Consider the following 18,346-nt stretch of genomic DNA (forward strand, 5'->3'; position numbering starts at 1 on the left):
CTCACCCCCGCGGTGGAAGCCCCGTGTTTAGGGGAGAAAAAAATCAAGCTAGAAATGTGCAGTGAATCCCCCAAGGCCCATCGCATGGCAGGTGGCAGAGCCAGGACCCCAGGTCCCTGCTGGCTTAGTCTGATGCCCTCTCCCCTCCGTGTCAGCATCAACCTTGGAGAGAAGGAAGTGGGATGGAGGGCAGGCCTTCTGGTTCCACATCAAACCAGGGAGACCAAGTGGTAGAAATAAACACAGGATATCAATAGGCACCCAAGGCGAAGGCAGCGGAGGCCTTGAATCCTTCCCAGTTCTCATCCTCCCTCCCAATTCTTTTTTTTTCTTTTTTTTTTTTTTTTTTAAGATTTTATGTATTTATTCTTGAGAGATGCAGAGAGAGGCAAAGACATGGCAGAGGGAGAAGCAGTCTCTTTGAGGGGAGCCCAATGTGGGACTTAATCCCAGGACCTCAGGATCACGACCAAGCCCAAGGCAGCCACCCAGGTGTCCCCTCCCTCCTAACTCTTGATTGACTGTGAAAGAACAGGTTTTCTCCCTGAGACATAACCTAGGGAAGTCCCAGGATTTTTTTAGCCTCTTCTGCATCCAAGACCTTCCTCCTCAATCAGAGAGAAGGTTCAGGATTTTAACAAGAACCAAACTGCAGAGACGCACAGAGTGTTCACCCTTGCTGAAATCGAAAGGAAAGTAGGCCAAAGGCTTTTGCATCCAGGCTGCCTGGAAGTGGTGTCTTCCCTTCATAAGCTGAGCAGCCCCAGAAGTGGGCCTAGACTCCCCTCCCCAAATACCTCTTGGCAGTGGTGGAGAGCCTGCTGCTGGTGACCAAAGGAACCTACTGGAAATAAGTAGAGGATGACCTACAATCTCTCAACTGCCTCCACCTACAAACAGGGAGGAAATGTGGGGGGAATGTGCCTCTCGTAAATCCCTCTGAGAGTCAGGGCAGACTCAAATCCCCAAAGAGATCAAGAGTGATTCAAGATGCAGGCATCTGAGGTTGGGGTTTGAGAGAGCTATGCCCACAGGCCCTGAGTCATCTGAGTCAGGGTGTATTTCAGGTATGCTATTTCTCCTCAGTTATTGATTCAGAAAGTCTGGGGGCAAAGCCTTGGGGTGTTGGTATGGGTAGGGCTCAGCAGTGCATGGATTCCAGAGTCCTCTCTCCAGGTTTCCTTTAATATTAGTTCAGTCTGGACCAGAGTATTCTTCTTCTCTGTTTTCTCTTTTCCTTCTCTTCTTCTTTATTGCCCAGCTCAAGGCACCACCAAAGGGAAGCCAATTCTCTTGTCCTGCCTCCAACCAATTTTTTATTTCATAGTCAAATTAGAGCAGGGGCACCAGGGTGGCTCAGTGGTTGAGTGTCTGCCTTTGGCTCAAGTCATGATCCTGGGGTCCTGGAATCAAGTCCTGCATCTGGCTCCAGGGAGTCTGCTTCTCCCTCTGCCTATGTCTCCACCTCTCTCTGTGTGTCTCTCATGAATAAATAAAATCTTGAAAAAAAATTGATCAATTTGGGGCAAAATACAGATTAGTGAAGAGTCTGAGTGTATATTTGAAAAAGGGAATCTAGATAAGAATGGTTTATAATTAGCATGTGCCTTGACCAAACTGGGGTCTTAGAAGAGTTTGTTCTCTTAAGTTTTCTTAAATCTTTAAGGACGTCTCTACCACCCACTCCTGCCATCGCCCTCCCAGCACACACACTTGACCTCGTCTGCACAATTCATTCACTCTACCTCAGGGGTTTGCTAAGTAAACGTGAGTTTCAGGTCCACCCCTACCAAAAAGAGAGTTCTCTGAGTCCAGAATTATATTTAGGAGTTCCTCCTGTGCAGAATTCTCTTGGTTTATAAGTGCTCCTGAATATAAAACGGACATGAAGCCGGGCCACTGGGGCCTCTTTTGGATACCTGAAGAAGCTCAGGTACCACAATGAGACTTGCAGGGGCAATGACCCTCCCCACATGAGTGCTGCCTCTTGGAATGGCCATGGGAAAAAATGGGAAGCCACTTATAAAATAATATATATAAAGGGACACCTGAGTGGCTCCATCAGTTGAACATCTGATTCTTGGTTTCTGCTCGAGTGGTGATCTTGGGGTCGTGGGATCTGCCTGAGTCGGGCTCCATGCTCATTGAGGAGCCTGCTTGGGATTCTCTCTCTCTCTCTCTCTCTGCCCCTCCTCTACTATCTCTCTTTCTCAAAATAAATGAATAAATAAAATCTTTTGAAAAATAATATATATATGCATTTTAAATGTGCATACACACACAAATATATATATACACACAAAACTTATATTTCTGGATCCTTGCTTATTGCAATAGACAAATTCTGTGACTGCTTTAGATACAAATAAACAGTTCATCCTTAATGAAGCCCACTTGAAGAAAAGACATGTTTCAAAGGCAACATGTTATTATTCCTCACAAACTTCTGAAGATTAAATATGGGACAGGCACTGCTGATGTGTGGTCGGTCACCTTTGTAGGACACCATGGAGTGGGAGGAATTTATTTTTATTTGTATTTTTTAGTGGGAGGAATTTTTAACTATGCTCTGTCATAACTCTTGAATAATGTATTAAAGCCAACCCAGGACACTTGTTAGAAAGAGTGTAGCTCAGGAGTTAAGAGTATTTCTCCAGGTGGTGGGCTGATGAGGAGGCCTGGCAGTTTGGGGATTGCATAATCCCTGCTCTTGTGCATTTCTTAATAATTTCCCGGGTAGGTTTACATGAATACTTTCTGGTACCATTTGCACTTAATAAAAATAGCAAAAGAAGCATCTATGAGGTAAGGAGAGGAGAGAAAAAAAGAAGCCCAAACAGCAAATTCTGTTCCATTTTACCCAGTATACATGATAGTGATCAGAAGACATCTCTGAGAGCTCATTTTCCTTTTGACCTTGTGTACTTCCTGTACTTAGCTGCCTCTGCAGGGTGTGCTGCCCTGGCAGGGCTCTGGCTCCTGTGCAGCTCTGCCATGATGTGACTTGTGGCAACCACCCGCTATGGGGTATCAACTGGGCCCCAACAAGGCACTTCTACAGCCCACTGCTGATCCCCCCACATGGCTCTGAGAAGCAGCTGCCCCTGGCTGCATTTCACAGATAAGGAAAGGGGGCCCAGAAGCTCTCAGCAAACTGCCCTAGGTCAGGTGGCTCAAGGGGGCAGAGCAGGGCTCATCACCAGGTCTGTGTGGCTTCAGAGCCTGTGCTCTGAAGCCCCTACCACCCACTCTGAGACTTTGCCTCCATTTGTTTTCTTGCCAGCATGTTTTAGCATTGCAGGAGTGAGAAAGATTGGCTACAAGGAGCTTATAATCTAGGTAGGGAGAAAAGAACAGAAAAAAAGCATTTCTTTCCTGTACAACAAGGAACCTGGCAGTCAGGGGTTCTAACTGGAGCATCAAACCAGATGAGCCACACTGCAGGATGCTGGAACAGAGCATTGTGGGAATTCTGTTTGATTCCGGCCAGGACAGTGTGTGTGTGTGGGGGGGGGGGGGGGGGGTGCTGCAAATAGGAACAGTTGAAACAGCGCAAGTTTGAGGGACCAGGATTCATGTTCCCAAGTGATGGGTAAGGTGTAGAGAGTCTAACAGCAATGTCAACAGCTGGTACTTCTTTGGGGTTTACCAGCACCAGGTTTGAAGTGTTTTATAGGCTTTGATGCGCTGAATCCACCTGATACCCTCAGAGTAGATACTATTACTCTGTTTCCCACATGAGAAATGGAAGCATGGGGGCTTGGGATTTTGCCCAGTCTTCCAGCTGGCATGTGGGGTGCAGGGATTTAAGCCTGGGCTGGCTGGCTCCGAGCCCAGGCTCTTACTGCACAAAGGACTGGTTAAGTTGAGGTACATCCTCTCCCGGACTTCCCCATTGCACTGTCAAAACTGCAATTATCTGGTCACTGTGTTTTCCCCACTGGACTGTGTCTCCAAGAAGGCAGGGGTCATGTCTCTCTTGTTCTCAAATACCTCTAGTATCTCCAGCACCTAGACTAGTGACTGGCATCCAGAGAGCACCCAAAAGTTTTGAAGCATGGGTGAAATGCACCACAAGGAAGCAGAGGATTCCTTTGTAAGAGCAGCAACCCCACCCCGGTGCACCATTCCTACCTGGTGATCGTGAGTGAGTCATCTCACTTCCTCCCCACCTCAGCAACACAGAGGATGATAACAGAGGTGAAGCTTTACAAAACAGTCTGGTAGTTCCTCAAAATGTTCCACAACAGAGGTACCGTCTGACTCAGCAGTTCCACTCCTGGGTATATGCTGAAAAACAGAAATACAGTTGATGTCCACACAAACATTTGTACAGAATGCTCATAGCAGCACAACCATAATAGCCAAAAAGTGGAAATGACTCAAATGTCCATCCTCGGATGGGTGGATCAACAAAATGAGGTGCATCTATACAGGTGAATGTTATTCAGCCACAAGTACATGCTACACCACGGGCAAACTTCAAAAACATTATATTAGGTAAAGAAGCCAGCCACGAGAGGCTCCTTATTGTGTGATTTTATTTATATGACATGTTCAGAATAGACACATCCATAGAGGCAGAAAGCAGATTTAGTGCTTGCTGGGGCCTGAGGTAGTGTGAGTGTGGATGGGGAGCAACTGCTAATGGGTTTAAGGCTCCTTTTTGGAGTGATGCAAATGTTCTGGAATTAGATAGTAGTGAATATGCTAAAAAAAAAAAAAAAAAAAAACAACTACTGAATTTAAAAGGGTGCATATAGTGGAATGGGCATTATATCTCAAAAGAAAAAGAAAACAATATACTAAGTTCTATTGTAAATTTAGGTTAGCTACTTATTTACATTTTTTTAAGAAGATTTATTTATTTTAGAGAGAGGGAGACAATCTCAAGGAGACTCCCCACTGAGCCTGGAGCCTGACCTTGGGTTCCATCCCCTGACCCTGAGATGGTGACCTGAGCTGAAACCAAGAGTTTGATGCCCAACCGACTGAGCCACCTAGGTCCCCCTTATTGACATTTTGTAGGAATTTAGGGGTCTGGGCATAGTCTTAAAAATTAGTTTGTTGGTTTTTTGTCTCTGATCTAGTTCAGGTGTCTATGCTAATTGAAAGGCAACAAGGAGGGAGATGAAGAAGAGCAAGTCCGAGATGGGGGGTCTGGCATTTTCAGCTTTGCAGGCCTACTATGTGGGCACAGCAAAAGAGCTTGGACCTCGGACCAGCCAGCTCTGGACTTGCTCAGCCTCACTTTCCTGCCCTTTGCCTCCATCTCATCTGCTACCATCCTTTTCCAAGCCCACTGTCATCCTACTGTCAGCCACTACTGCAACTGCCTCCTCAGTGCTTCATTCATCCTAGAATGAATCCTAAATAGTTCCAGAGCACCTGCTAGTGTCAGGTACTCTTCAGGTGCTGGGGAGTAGGAGGGAGCAGCACAGAACCCCTGCCCTCAGGAGCTCACATCTCGGCAGAGAGACAGCGATAAACCCATGAATACGCAGATGATTTCACGTGTGAGAAAATTTGTAGAAAAGCAAGGAGGCCAGTGTGGCTGGGGGAGGAGGGGGAGGGAGGGAAGCGATGAGGTCAGAGGGAGAAGGGGAGGAGGACCCACTTAAAGGCCTCCGTTCTTGCCTCTCTGTGAAAACTTCCAGTGGCTTCCAGCTCCTGGCTATTAAGGCCGCCCTGCCTCTCAGACACCACTGCCTCCCACTCTCCCTGTTGCTGCTTTGCCAAACTCCTTCCTACCACAGGACCTTTCCCATTGCTGCTCTCTCTGCCGGGAAAGCCCCTCCCCCCATCTTCTCCTGGCTAGCTTGTTCTTATCATTCTGGCCTAATCTCAAACATCACTTTTTGAGTGGTGTGAAGTAGCCTCCACTCCTTGATTATCCCATTACTCTCTATTCTCTCCTCATTTATGACTACTTAAAATGATCTTGCTTGTTTTACATACAAGTGGTCTGTCTCTACTCCTCCCAAAAGGAAACCCCTCCAGGTCAGGGGTCTCCTCTGGCCTGTTCACCTGGGTCTCCCTTGGACCATTCCTCAATAATTACTTGTTAAATGAATGAGGGATTTGGTGACCTCATCCTCCTGGGAATTCCTCTGATTAAAGGAGTGGCTTCTGGGTGTCATCTTAGCACCCAAGCTTAGCACCTAAAAGGGATTTAACTCTTACTCCATCCAGACAACCTTTGTCCTGGGGGAAGATTAATTATACGGTGGGCTGGGGTGGGAGTATTCTTTCCTTCTACCTCTCTTTAAAGACAACGCTTTCTGTCTTCTACCTTCTATTCACTCTCAGGTACTTCCAAGATCATACATACTTTCCTCATCCTGTTCTCATTTCACCCGGCCCTGCTCTCTAAGAATTGGAGGGTTAGATGGTCACTTCTAAAATCTGTGATTTCTGAGATTTGACCAGGTCAGGAATCATTTGGCCAAGGGAGTCCAGAGAATTCATGTTACAAATGGGGAAACTTAGGCCTACAGTAGGGAATGAATGAGTATTGGTGGCAGATCCCAGGGAGAAGTCATCAGACAGGGAGATGTAACCTGAGGGGAGGGAGTTTCTTTGAGATCCCTAAAATTACACAAATAATTTTATGGTTAGTCATTTTTCTCAGAAGAAAGTTCATCATTGTCTTAAGGGGTTTCTTTAATGGTTTTAGAAGTTAAGCACCCTTTAAGGGGCATGGACTCCTTTGAGAAAACCATAACTAAGCTCCTTGGGGTGTCTTGTTACTGTTCTAGTACATAGCAGTGCCAGACTCATAGCAGATGCCTCCAAACTAACTATTTTTTTTTATTTTTTTATTTATTTATGATAGTTACAGAGAGATAGAGAGGCAGAGACACAGGCAGAGGGGGAAGCAGACTCCATGCACCGGGAGCCCGATGTGGGATTCAATCCCGGGTCTCCAGGATCGCGCCCTGGGCCAAAGGCAGGTGCCAAACCGCTGTGCCACCCAGGGATCCCTCAAACTAACTATTGAATGAGCAAATGAATGAATGGATGAGGAGTGAATAGATTAATGGAGTGACAAATGAACCCATCTCCTCCATTTAATTTCAGTGCTCTTTTGACCAAGTCACAAATGGCAAGGAGTCAACCCCAGCCCAACAAGGACCAAGGACCTTGGATGCCTAGCCTGACTGCCCCGCCCCTCCAAGCTATCTCCCAGGCTGGCTGCGTGTTAGTGCTCTCCAGGTTGAGCAGACCTTGGGAAGCAATCTCTGAGTCCTCTGTTGGACCAGATTGTCAGCTGACCTGAAGATAGTCTTATTATATGTAAAATACTCAAGATTTCCCTGTCCTTGGAGATGCAGCTCAGGGCCGGGACACAGCCTGGGACAGGAGCCAGAGAGAGAGAGAGACAGAGAGAGAGAGAGAGAGAGAGAAAGAAAGAGAGAGAGAGAGATGAGTTGCTGCTACAAGTCCAAACTTTTCTGCCTTTTCTGGGCATGGACTAGTGATTCTCCTTGGGTGGGGGTGGGGGTGGGGTGGGGGTTTGGTTTGGGACACAGTAGGGTCTATTTCTTAAAAAATTCAAGCATGTTTTGTTTTAGACCTCAGTCACATTGGCCCAGAAATACCGAGACCAAGGATCTGGAATAACGAAGAAAGGAAAAGTTAGACCCAGAGCTGGGGAGACTGAGAGGTAGAGAGTGCACGGGGGCCTGGGGGCTGCCGACTTGGAGGTGTCACTGTCAGCACCCCTCTTCTGAGGAGAGCTTGGCGATGACTTTCATGGGGAGCTCTGAGATCTTCATGCGATTATTCAACAGCAACTAATGGGGAAGACCACCAGATGTGGAATCTGGAAGCTTGGATCTGAGTCCTAGCTTGGCTACTTTAGAAGCTGAAAGGGCCCAATCTTGGCAGACAGAGCAGGGTTCAGACACTGGCTCTCTCTGCCTGCTGTAGCTCCTACCACCCTGTTAGCTCCTTCCCCTGGTATTTGGCAACATGTTCAGGGGGCGAGAAGGTCCCATGTTCCACTGGGTGGCCCGAGGGCAGTGCATGCCTCGATTGCTTCTGGAGCAGATAGCTGTGTTTGTCTAACCTTAAGGCCTCCTGCCCCCGCTGGGGGCCTAGGAGAGTGAAGTGCTACCTCCCTTCCCCTGAAGTCTTCGGTCCTTCTCAAGCTTAGATCCCACTGATGCAGCTGGTTCATAAAGTGGACGGAGCAAAATGAGCATTCAATCTCAGACAGTCACAGAAATCCCTTCTAGCCTATTGCCAGAGGCTGGGGGTAGCCCTGGGGGAAGGGGGTTATGGTGGAGATGGAATATTGATGAGGGAGCAGGGCTGGCTGAGGACAAAGCACAGCTGATATCCCACAAACAATCCCATACCTCAGAGTGGGATATGTGTGTCTTCGGGAAGTTTCCAATTGTCTTAATGCCTTGCCAGAGGGAAAAGCCATCTTTAATTTGACAATGGCAAGGCCTCCAGGATCTTGTAGGTCCTCCTTAGCATTTGAAAATCCTTTTGGGGGACGCCTGGGTGGCTCAGCAGTTGAACATCTGCCTTCAGCCCAGGGAATGATCCTGGAGTCCCAGGATCGAGTCTCACATCAGGTGCCCTGCATGAAGCCTGCTTCTCTCTCTCCCTATGTCCCTGCCTCTCTGTGTGTGTGTTTCTCATGAATAAATAAATAAAATCTTTAAAAAAATCCTTTTGGAATCTCCTTTTTGCTTACTTCCCCCAACTCCTGGGTATATAATCAGCCACTCCTCACAGGCCCAGGGCAGCAGCTCCTTCTGCCCACAGGTCCTGTCCCCGTGCTTTAATAAAACTACCATTTTGCACCAGACGTCTCGAGAATTCTTTCCTGGTTGTCGGCTCCAGACCCCATCTATATTCCAAAATTTCATCAATACCAGAGGACGATTCTTGTACTCCACTGAAGGCTTTCTGGAGTTTTTAACGCTCCCAGGTGATTACAATATGCAGCCAAGCTTGAAAACTAGGAGGCTGCAGTAAGGGAGATGGGGAGCCTGGGGTCCCGCAATGACAGCTGTTTGACATAAATAACGGGTACTATACAGGATAAATAACGGGTACTATACTATACAGGAGGTGGTACGTCAAGGAGTAGCTGTGGAGCATGGAGCCGAGAACTTCTCCTCTTCCCCCTCCTCCCCCTCCTCCTCCCCCTTCTCCTCCTCCTCCTCCTCCTCGACGCTGTGCTGCTGTGGCCAAGGCACAGCCCTCCTTGAGGCTTAGCTCCTGGCTGGCATGAGGAGGGACTTGGGCCCAAGCCTTGGTTAACATTAGAATCACTGGGGTGCTTATAAAAAAGACTCCAGAGGTGCCTAAATGGCTTAGTCAGTTAGCATCAGACTCTTTTTTTTTTTTTTTAAAGATTTTATTTATCCATTCATGAGAGACATACAGAGAGAGAGAGAGAGAGAGAGGCAGAGACACAGGCAGAGGGAGAAGCAGGCTCCATGCAGAGAGCCCGACTCAGGACTCAATTCCGGGTCTCCAGGATCAGGCCCTGAGCTGAAGGCAGTGCTAAACCACTGAGTCACCTGGGCTGCCCAGCATTGGACTCTTGATCTCAGCTCAGGTCTTGATCAGGGTCATGAGTTCAAGCCCTGGGTTAAGCTTCACACTGGGCATCGAAACTACTTAAAAAAAAAAAAAAAAAAGACACACAAAAAAAACAAAACAGACTCCTGGAGCCTAATTCAGGTCTGCTGCTAGTTCTGGAATCCAGACCAAAGTGCCTAGTGTACTTGGTATGTGGCCCTCTGCTGGTGGGGAGGGTCCTTCTGTCATCCTATCACCAGGCCGGACTGGGTCTGGATATGACTTGTCTCGGATCCCCTGTCTCACAAAGACTTGGAAAGGCTGAAGCTTCCAGAGAAGACTCCTTATTTGCTATTCCAGCCAGGCTGTCATTGTGGGATCTGTGCCTGCTTGTGAGGCGTTAGGGGCAAGGGAATTGCTCTTCACAATACAGCATGATCTTATGTGATAAGTGCTTTGCCAAACCTCTCAAAATTTGCCAAGCACTGGAGATGGGCCTTTGGAGCCAACCTTGGAGGGGGAGAACACGAGGAGTTCTCTTGTGCCAGAAGGGCAGAAGGGCAAATTTGACCAGTAACCATCTCTCCTCCCACCATTAGAGACACAACTGAAAGTCTTGAGAAAGGGAGAACCCACAAGCACATAAACTGAACCCAAGGCTTCCTGGGGGCTGGGATTTCCAGCTCGTCTATGTACCTTTGGTTTTTCTTCTACATCAGTTTCTGGCAGCTAGAGTAGGGTGGGGACCAGAGAATGGGATTTTATGGGAAAGAGAGTGTTGGTGGGGTAGGGTAAATGAAAAGAAAGTTCTTAGAAAGCTTATTTCTAAGGAAAGAGTAGGAAGGAAAGTCAGTCAGTGGGGAAACCAAGCCATGGGTCACCTTCCAGGTTCCTTTTCCATCCACCTGGAGTGAGAAGTGGAGAAGAGAAGAAAGGTCCACAGACAGGCCAGACTGTGAAGCAGCCCCACATGCCAGACTCTTCCATGAGTAGGAGGGGGTCTGGGGTTTCCAGGATGGTCCACAGGGTTAGGGAGTTCCTTCTGAAATACATGTGGGATTTCCCTCTGTTGCCAGTGAAATCCGAAGAATGGCCACTTAGAAACACAGCTTTGTGTGGAGGTGCTTTCAGCTCTGCTAGGGACCGAACCTTGGGAGCTGGGACTTCCTTAAACACTTTAGTCATTGTGAAAATGTAGAGCCTCTCAGGCTCTGGTTCCTTCTAGGGGGGCTTTTTAGCATGATGCACTTGGTATGTCCTTCAAGGGGTCATTGCACTTTATTGAAACAGTTTGCTGGTGTTCCTTTAAGGACTTTAAGGGCCAATGCGACTTTGAGCTCTGTGAGGACCATGGCTGGCCTGTGGCTCCTTGGGCCCCGATGCTGTGGGCCCCGTGCTGTCAGCACATGACCTCGGATGGAGGACGTGCTCCACAGGCATTGCTAAGTCAGTGAACACTGCAACTCTAAAAACCCCACAAAAACATGAAAGTCCAACAGTAGGGGAATAGTTTGTAACTCTGGCACAGTTATCAGGATAGGATAGCACGTAGCCTTTTGGAAAGGCTAATGATGAAGACTAGGCAGGAATATAGAAAAAAAAAATTTTTTTATGATAGTCACACACAGAGAGAGAGAGAGAGAGAGAGAGAGAGAGGCAGACATAGGCAGAGGGAGAAGCAGGCTCCATGCACCGGGAGCCTGACGTGGGATTTGATCCCGGGTCTCCAGGATCACGCCCTGGGCCAAAGGCAGGCACTAAACCGCTGTGCCACCCAGGGATCCCTATAGAAAAATTTAAATGGTGCAAAAATATTATCTGGTAAATGTATTGTGATTGCGCCTGCTGTAAAATATGGGTATGTTGTAGTAAGGAGTTGGAAGAAGAAGCAGATGGAAATGGTTGTGCTAAGGCAGTGAGATCATGGACAGTGACTGGCGAAGGTTTTTCTTAAATTTTGACTGTTGCAACAGCATTATAGCATAAAAACCAAACCTCTGCGGTAGGGTTCATGATAGACATAACCAGGGTGTGGGTAGCTGAAAGTCCTTTACTTGTCTTGGCTAGACAGAGCTTCTCGAGGGCCTGGTTCGATTTGTTCATGCCTCACCCAGGGCCCCACACCTAGCACATAGCAGGCGCTCAATAAATACTTGTTCAACTAGTGGTTCAGTGGGCAGCTTGTAGCAGAGGTTGAGGCATTTTTCACAGGGGTCCGAGGTAATTTGATTCGAAAAGAAAAAGACTTGGGAAAAGAAACACATCTGATCCACAAACCACCAACCAAAGGGGAAGTTTAAGTACTGTGACCTCTTGGCTTGATTTCATGTAAATTTGTTCCTTTCAGCTAAAGTGGTTTAAGTGAAAAAATTTTAATTTTTTTTTTTATCTTTAGTTTTCTGTGAGTGTGAATAAAATCACAAAAAAAGAGGGAAGACCCCTTTGTCCACATGGGGATCCCATTCTAGGTTCAGAGTTCAGGGAGGGTGATAAAGGCCTCCCTTAGGGAGGAGTGGTTGCCTAATTGACTTCCCTCTTTGGTCTTCCATTCCACCTCCATCTTGCTTCAAGTATGCGCCTCTGTGGAACTGGAAGGTAGGGCATTCGCTGTCACCTTTCCCTTCCTGGGATCCCGGTGCCAGTGTCAAGGGGAGCCCTTTTGTCAGCACGTGGGAAGACTTGACTTATAAACAAAGAATGAGTATGGTGTTTTTGGCTTGGTTTGGCATTTGCTAAACTGGTAAAGGTCCTGCCTCAGAATATTCCCTTACTAAACCACACCCTGTCTGAAATACAACCACTAACTAGTTCCTCCTTGAGGGTAAGGTTTTGAAGGTTCCCGATCTGGAAAAGAAGACTCTCTGAGCCATTTCTCCAGTGGAAAAAGAACTACAAGGTGACTCAGCTCTGGAAAAATTAACCAACAGATCAAGCTGGGGGATATTGGACCTGGGAGCTGTGGGGCATCCCTATTGGGTGGGGCCAGTGGCACAGGCAGTGAAAGAATTCACCCAAGGCAGAGCAAAGGAGATAGTCATGATGTGCCCATAGCAAGGGATGCTCACAGCAATTCTATCTTTTTTCTAGAGAGTCTACCTGGACTACTAATTGTAATTCCGCCTGGCCTCATGAACAGAGATGTGCGTGTCCTGGCTCCCTCCCCTTTACTCTCCCCTTAACGGAGCCCTGCGCCTTGGTTTTCACTGAGGGGATGTGGGGAGGGGATGGTAAGGCCAACCTGGCAGAAGTATGTGAGGATCGGACCTCACCATCATGGCCTCCTGACACATTGTAGGTCCCTCCTCTCCCAAGATCAAGGAAAATGGGTTTAAGATTCTCAGATTTTTTCCTGCCATTTTCGTGTCCTGACTTCCCAGTTGTCCACCCTCTCCCCACAATTTCCCATCTTCAGCTCCCAGATCCAGTGTGCCTCCTTATAGCTTCTGCCTCAACTAAGACTACCCTTTCGGTCTCTATTCCAGCCCTCTGCCTCGGGGAAGTAATGTAGGCTTTTAAGGACTTCCAGCTATACCACACCCAATGGTGAGGGAGTTTATTTGCTGGGTGCTGACTGGGTGCTGACTTTATTCTTTGTTGTCATGTGCCAGCTCTTCACACGGATACTTGTTTGATCCCGTGTTCCTAGGAGGTTGGTGCAATCATCATCTCATTTAATGATGATAAAACTGAGGCACGGGTGGTTAACCAACACGCCTGACATCACAGCTAGGAAGTGGCGGGTTGGAACCCTCGAAGTCTCGGGCCAAGCCCTGACCCCCAACCACTCCATTTTTCTTGCTACTGTAAGACCCTAATATTTATTTATTTATTTTTAAAGATTTTACATATTTTTCTGTAAGAGAGAGTGAGCGAGCACACACAAGCAGGCGGGGAGGGGCAGAGGGAGAGAGAGAAGTGGACTCTCCACTGAGCAGAGAGCCTGGCTCCATCCCAGGACCCTGGGATCACAACCTGAACTGAAGACAGACACTTAACTGATTGGGCCACCCAGGCGCCCTGACCCTAATGTTTAGAATCCATAGGAATTGGGAAAGGAAACACCGACTTTGTCCTATGGATGATGGAGCTTTATTTGTTTGTTTTTAAAAAGTCAAAAGATTACTTTAAAGTTGGAAATCTTGAGACGTCTGGGTGGTTGAGTGGTTGAGTGGTTGAGCATCTGCCTTTGGCTCAAGGTGTGATCCCGGGGTCCTGGGATCGAGTCCTGCATGGGGTCCCTGCAGGAATCCTGCTTCTACCCTCTGCCTATGTCTCTGCCTCTCTCTGTGTGTCTCTCATGAATAAATAAATAAAATCTAAAAAATAAATAAATAAGGTTGGAAGTCTCAAATTTCTCCTGGTTCTGTTCTAGCATTGCATCTCCTTCTAAGGAAGGCATTCTTTCTAAATTTCATTGAACTCTCTTATACTCAGAAAGAGACACATTCTCTTGCTCTGTAGAGATGGGAAACTGCTGATCACCTCGTTCTTTACGTGCTGGAAAATAGTCTTATGATGTCTCAAAATCTCTCGGAGCCAGTTCTCTGAAGCAAAAGGGACTTGGCTCCTTCCCACTAGATTGGTTTCCAGTCCACATCCCTGAGAAACCTGTTCAGAGTTTTTCAGGCTCTCTCCTTCCTCAGAATTTTATTTTACCTTAATTTGTTATTTTCATTTTCTAGAACAGTTAGAAATGAAATAAAAGTGTAAAGAAGTAGGGAAATAAAATAATCCTTAATATTATTTTAGGGAGTCAGAGGAGTCTCCTGACATTTTTATATGAATTAGACTTGACTTTGAACCTGAGGGAGGGCCTGCCTATATGCTTAGCACTGCAAGGGCCTGTGGCAGAGACCCAATCCTTGTCCTGATATTCTTACAGTCTGAGCTGGTGAACGTGGAGAACAGCTTTGGACATTTTCCATTTCAACCAGTATTTACTGAGCATCTGCTGTGACCAAGGATTCTTTTGCGTGCTTGGTGTACATCAGCAAACAAAAGATCCCTATCCTCATGGAGCTTACAGCTTATGTTCTAGTGGGGAAGGCAGACAATGAGTTGATAAATTCTATAGAAGAAAGAAAAGGAAGTGGGCTGGGGTACAGGGTGTGGCAAGAGGCTGCAGTATGAAATGGGAGTCAGGATTAGCCTTCTTAAGGTCAGATTTGGGGTGGCTGGCTGGCTTAGTAGAGCATGTGATTCTTGATCTCAAGATCATAAGTTCAAGCCCCACATTGGGTGTAGAGTTTACTTAAAAAAACAAACAAACAAACAAAAAACAGAGTTGAGTCAAGACTTGAAAAAAGATGAGGGATTTAGCCATGTGGGTATCTGAAAATAGAGTGTTTCAGGCAGCAGGAATAGTTAAAATCACAAATAAACAAAATCCAACACAAACATCAGGAAGGGGCCACCCGAAAGATAAGAAGTCTGAGAAAGGGCCAAGGGGAGGCAGGAGGGCTTGCATGCCTATGCTAATCACATGGTGGTGGCTCTGTTGGGTGGGGTGATTTATCTGACCCTGGGGACCAGGCTCTGCCCAAACCTCTGGGCCAACAGAAATCAACTCTGACCCAGGCTCTTTCACAACTGGGACATGGCCTTGTGTTGAGCTGTATACCCCTGGGGCCTTAGTGGCCTCATCTGCAAAAGAAGACAGCTAACATGTGACCACTCTTTGGTGTCCTGCCTCCTCATTCCCTGAGTGCCCTTTGTAGTACTAATAGTAATAATTGCAGTAACGTCACAAATAAGATGGCCATTGCAGCATCTTTCTGGGATGAATAAGTTAATTATTCTTATTATTGAGACTTAAAAACCAAAAGCAAAACCATTTAATTCCATGGCTTCTGAGGAAAAGAGAGAAAGAGCATGGCCTTTAGTTAGGCGGGGAAAAAAAGAGGTGAAAGAGGCAAAAGGCTTCATCTGACCAGCATTTAACCGTCTTCCCTTTGTGGGAACTGTGTTCCAAGAGGGCCCCTCTTGGCTGCTCCTTAGAGTATTTCCTTAGCTGAGGTTCAGAACATCCGCAAACAGCCAACTGTCAGTTTGGGAAGGTTTGGGAAGTATTATGCAAAAGGTAAAAAAAAAAAAAAAACAAAAAAAAAAACAACCCAGTCTTTGCCGTTAAAAAGATACAACCTGGTAAATTTTCCTAGCCTTTAGGTTGTAGGGGCCAGAAATATAAAACTGTGTTCTCATAATTCACTGAGGTGCTAAAAGGAGAAATTTGAGAGCACCATATTGTCAGACACTTGGTTTTGCCCCAGACTCGAGGATTCGGGACCCTGTGATTCTAGGGAAGGGCTTTCCCTATTCAGGACAGATGGTAGTATTTGTTTTTTTAATGCCAAGGTGGAGGTGGGATGGGCTTGCTGGGGAAATAGAAGTAACAAAGAAAAGATCCTTCTCAGAAAGTACATCCAGAAAGGAAGTACATCCAGAAAGGAGAGCTCATGTGAGGGGTCAAAGGAAGTGGGTTGGGGTATAGGGTGTGAAGTAACAGTTAGGGTCTTAAGTCAGATTGCCAAAAGTCAAATCCCACCTCTGTGTCTCAGTTTCCTCATCTGTATAATAGATATACAAATGATGCCTACTTCACAGGGCAGTTGTAATATGCAAGTAAATTAACACACATAAAGTCCTTAGTCTAGTACCTCTGTCCTTTTTTTTTTTTTTTAAGATTTTATTTATTTATTCATGAGAGACACAGAAAGAGAGAGGCAGAGACATAGGCAGAGGGAGAAGCAGGCTTCATGCAGGGAACCTGATGTGGTTCAGGATCCTGGATCACTCCAGGATCATGCCCTGGGCTGAAGGCAGGTGTTCAACCACTGAACAACCCAGGCATCCCTAGTACCTATGTCCTAATGAAATAGCCAACAGTGGATGCTCTGGGTTGTATGAGTTCTTTCTAAGCAATGTTTGAGTGCTTTTCATTGAGGTTGCTTATTCAGGGAATGTTTTCCAGGTAAGCATACTTTTAGGTTATGTAGCTCTCTTCTTCCTAACCCAGATTTTCCTTAATCTTGAAGCATCATTTATTCATTTTATTTTATTTTATTTTATTTTATTTTATTTTATTTTATTTTATTATTTTATTTTATTTTATTTTATTTTTAAGATTTTATTTTATTTATTCATAAGAGACACACACAGAGAGAGAGGAAGAGACATAGGCAGAGGGAGAAGCAGACTCCATGCAGGGAGCCCGATGTGGGACTCGATCCCCAGACTCCAGGATCACGCCCTGAGCCAAAGGTAGATGCTCAACCGCTGAGCCACCCAGACATCCCTTGAGTCATCATTTTTTAAGCCAATGTTGTAGAAATGGTGTAGGGGGCAAGGGCAGGTCACCTCAAAATGTGCCACTTTGACATATTGATTGTTTTAAATAAAATTCACTTAAGAGAGAGTCAAAGCAAAAAGAACATTCTGACAACTATCTTTGTCTCCAGAAAGCAACAAATAAATCTCCCATGTGAAAGATTCCCTCCCTGTACCAAGCGGTAAAGAGACATCTTATCATCAGGGATGGGAAATTTAGAGCCAAGAAGGCTGTATTAAAAAACCATTGTTACTTTACTAATTTACTATCCCAGCCCAGATTCCAGTTAGTATTCCTTACTAATTGAAGATTCCAAAGTTTTCTTTGTGTTGTCAATTCCTCACAGATTTATTGTCTCTCTGTCTAAAAGGTCTAAAAACTGCCTGCCTTGGTCATTTCTTTGGGTCTCAATTTCATTATTGTGCCTCCATGTGCACATAATTAAACTTTGGGGTTTTTTTCCTCCTATTAATCTATCTGATGTCAATTTAATTCTTAGACTAGTTGGAAAAGTCTTGAAGAGTATAGGGACATTTTTCCTCCCCTACACAGCCACAAATGTACATAGCTATTATATGTGATTTCAAATTTTCTAGTAGTGACATTTTAAAAAGTAAAACAAGTGACATTAATTTTAATATATTTTAACCCAATATATCCAAAATATTTCAACATATAGTCAATATAAAAATTATTAATGAGATTTTACATTTTTCCTTACTACATCTTTGAAATCCAATGTATATTTTACAAATATAACATATCTCAATTCAGATTCACCACATGCGGCTACCATATTGGACAGTGCAGTTCTAAGTAATGGGAGGATAGTTCTTGGCAGTGAACTGGGATGGGCAAGTCAGGCTGGGCCCTGAGTCCCTCCCAGTCACCACTATGATGTGCAGAAAGGCCTCTGGGATGGGGGTCTTCTAGTCATATGGAACAAAGAGGATCTTGATGCAAACCCTGCAAGTTCAAGAGTGTGGTTTTGAATTGTGATCTATTGAGCAAGCTCTTTGCTTGCCTCTAACCGTCTTTTCCTTTCTCCCCACCAGCCCCATCCTATCTGAAAACTGTATCAGGAGTCCCTTGAAGTAGGAATTTTGCTGAATTGTTTTGTCTACATTCTCACCAGCCAGGAAGGAGAGACCACCCCATCTCCCCTCGGTGAAATGCCCTTCTGTCCAATTCAAGGAAATTTCAGTTTGGTGTTCAAAGTAGGATATGCCTTGGGGAAGGCTCACTTGATTTTGAGGACAAGACCTCTTCTCTTTGCCTCTTCAGACATGAATTTGAATGTCTTTCCTCCAGTTTGTCATTACAAGTTTGTTTGAAGAGGGCCTCATGTCCTTATTTTCAAGCTTTGGGAAGGGTGGAAGAGGCCTCTCATCTCCATGAGCTAGTAGTATTGTTTATTGTTACTTCCATGGATGTTCTTAAATCTGAAAAGAAACTCTATTCTTGTTTCATTTG

At 45.8% G+C, this 18,346-nt stretch overlaps 1 long non-coding RNA gene across 6 annotated transcripts in view; it reads right to left on the reverse strand.

Annotated features, from left to right (window-relative positions):
• Positions 1-18,346, reverse strand: part of LOC112651780 (uncharacterized) — a 98,449-nt gene that overhangs the window by 39,139 nt on the left and 40,964 nt on the right. For all 6 annotated transcript variants that reach the window (XR_007410140.1, XR_007410139.1, XR_007410138.1 and 3 more), the window contains exon 3: positions 4,135-4,290. This is a non-coding gene — a long non-coding RNA (uncharacterized LOC112651780). The remainder of the gene's footprint in view (positions 1-4,134; positions 4,291-18,346) is intronic.

This window comes from Canis lupus, chromosome 4, assembly GCF_003254725.2.
Source record: "Canis lupus dingo isolate Sandy chromosome 4, ASM325472v2, whole genome shotgun sequence".
Taxonomy (NCBI): domain Eukaryota; kingdom Metazoa; phylum Chordata; class Mammalia; order Carnivora; family Canidae; genus Canis; species Canis lupus.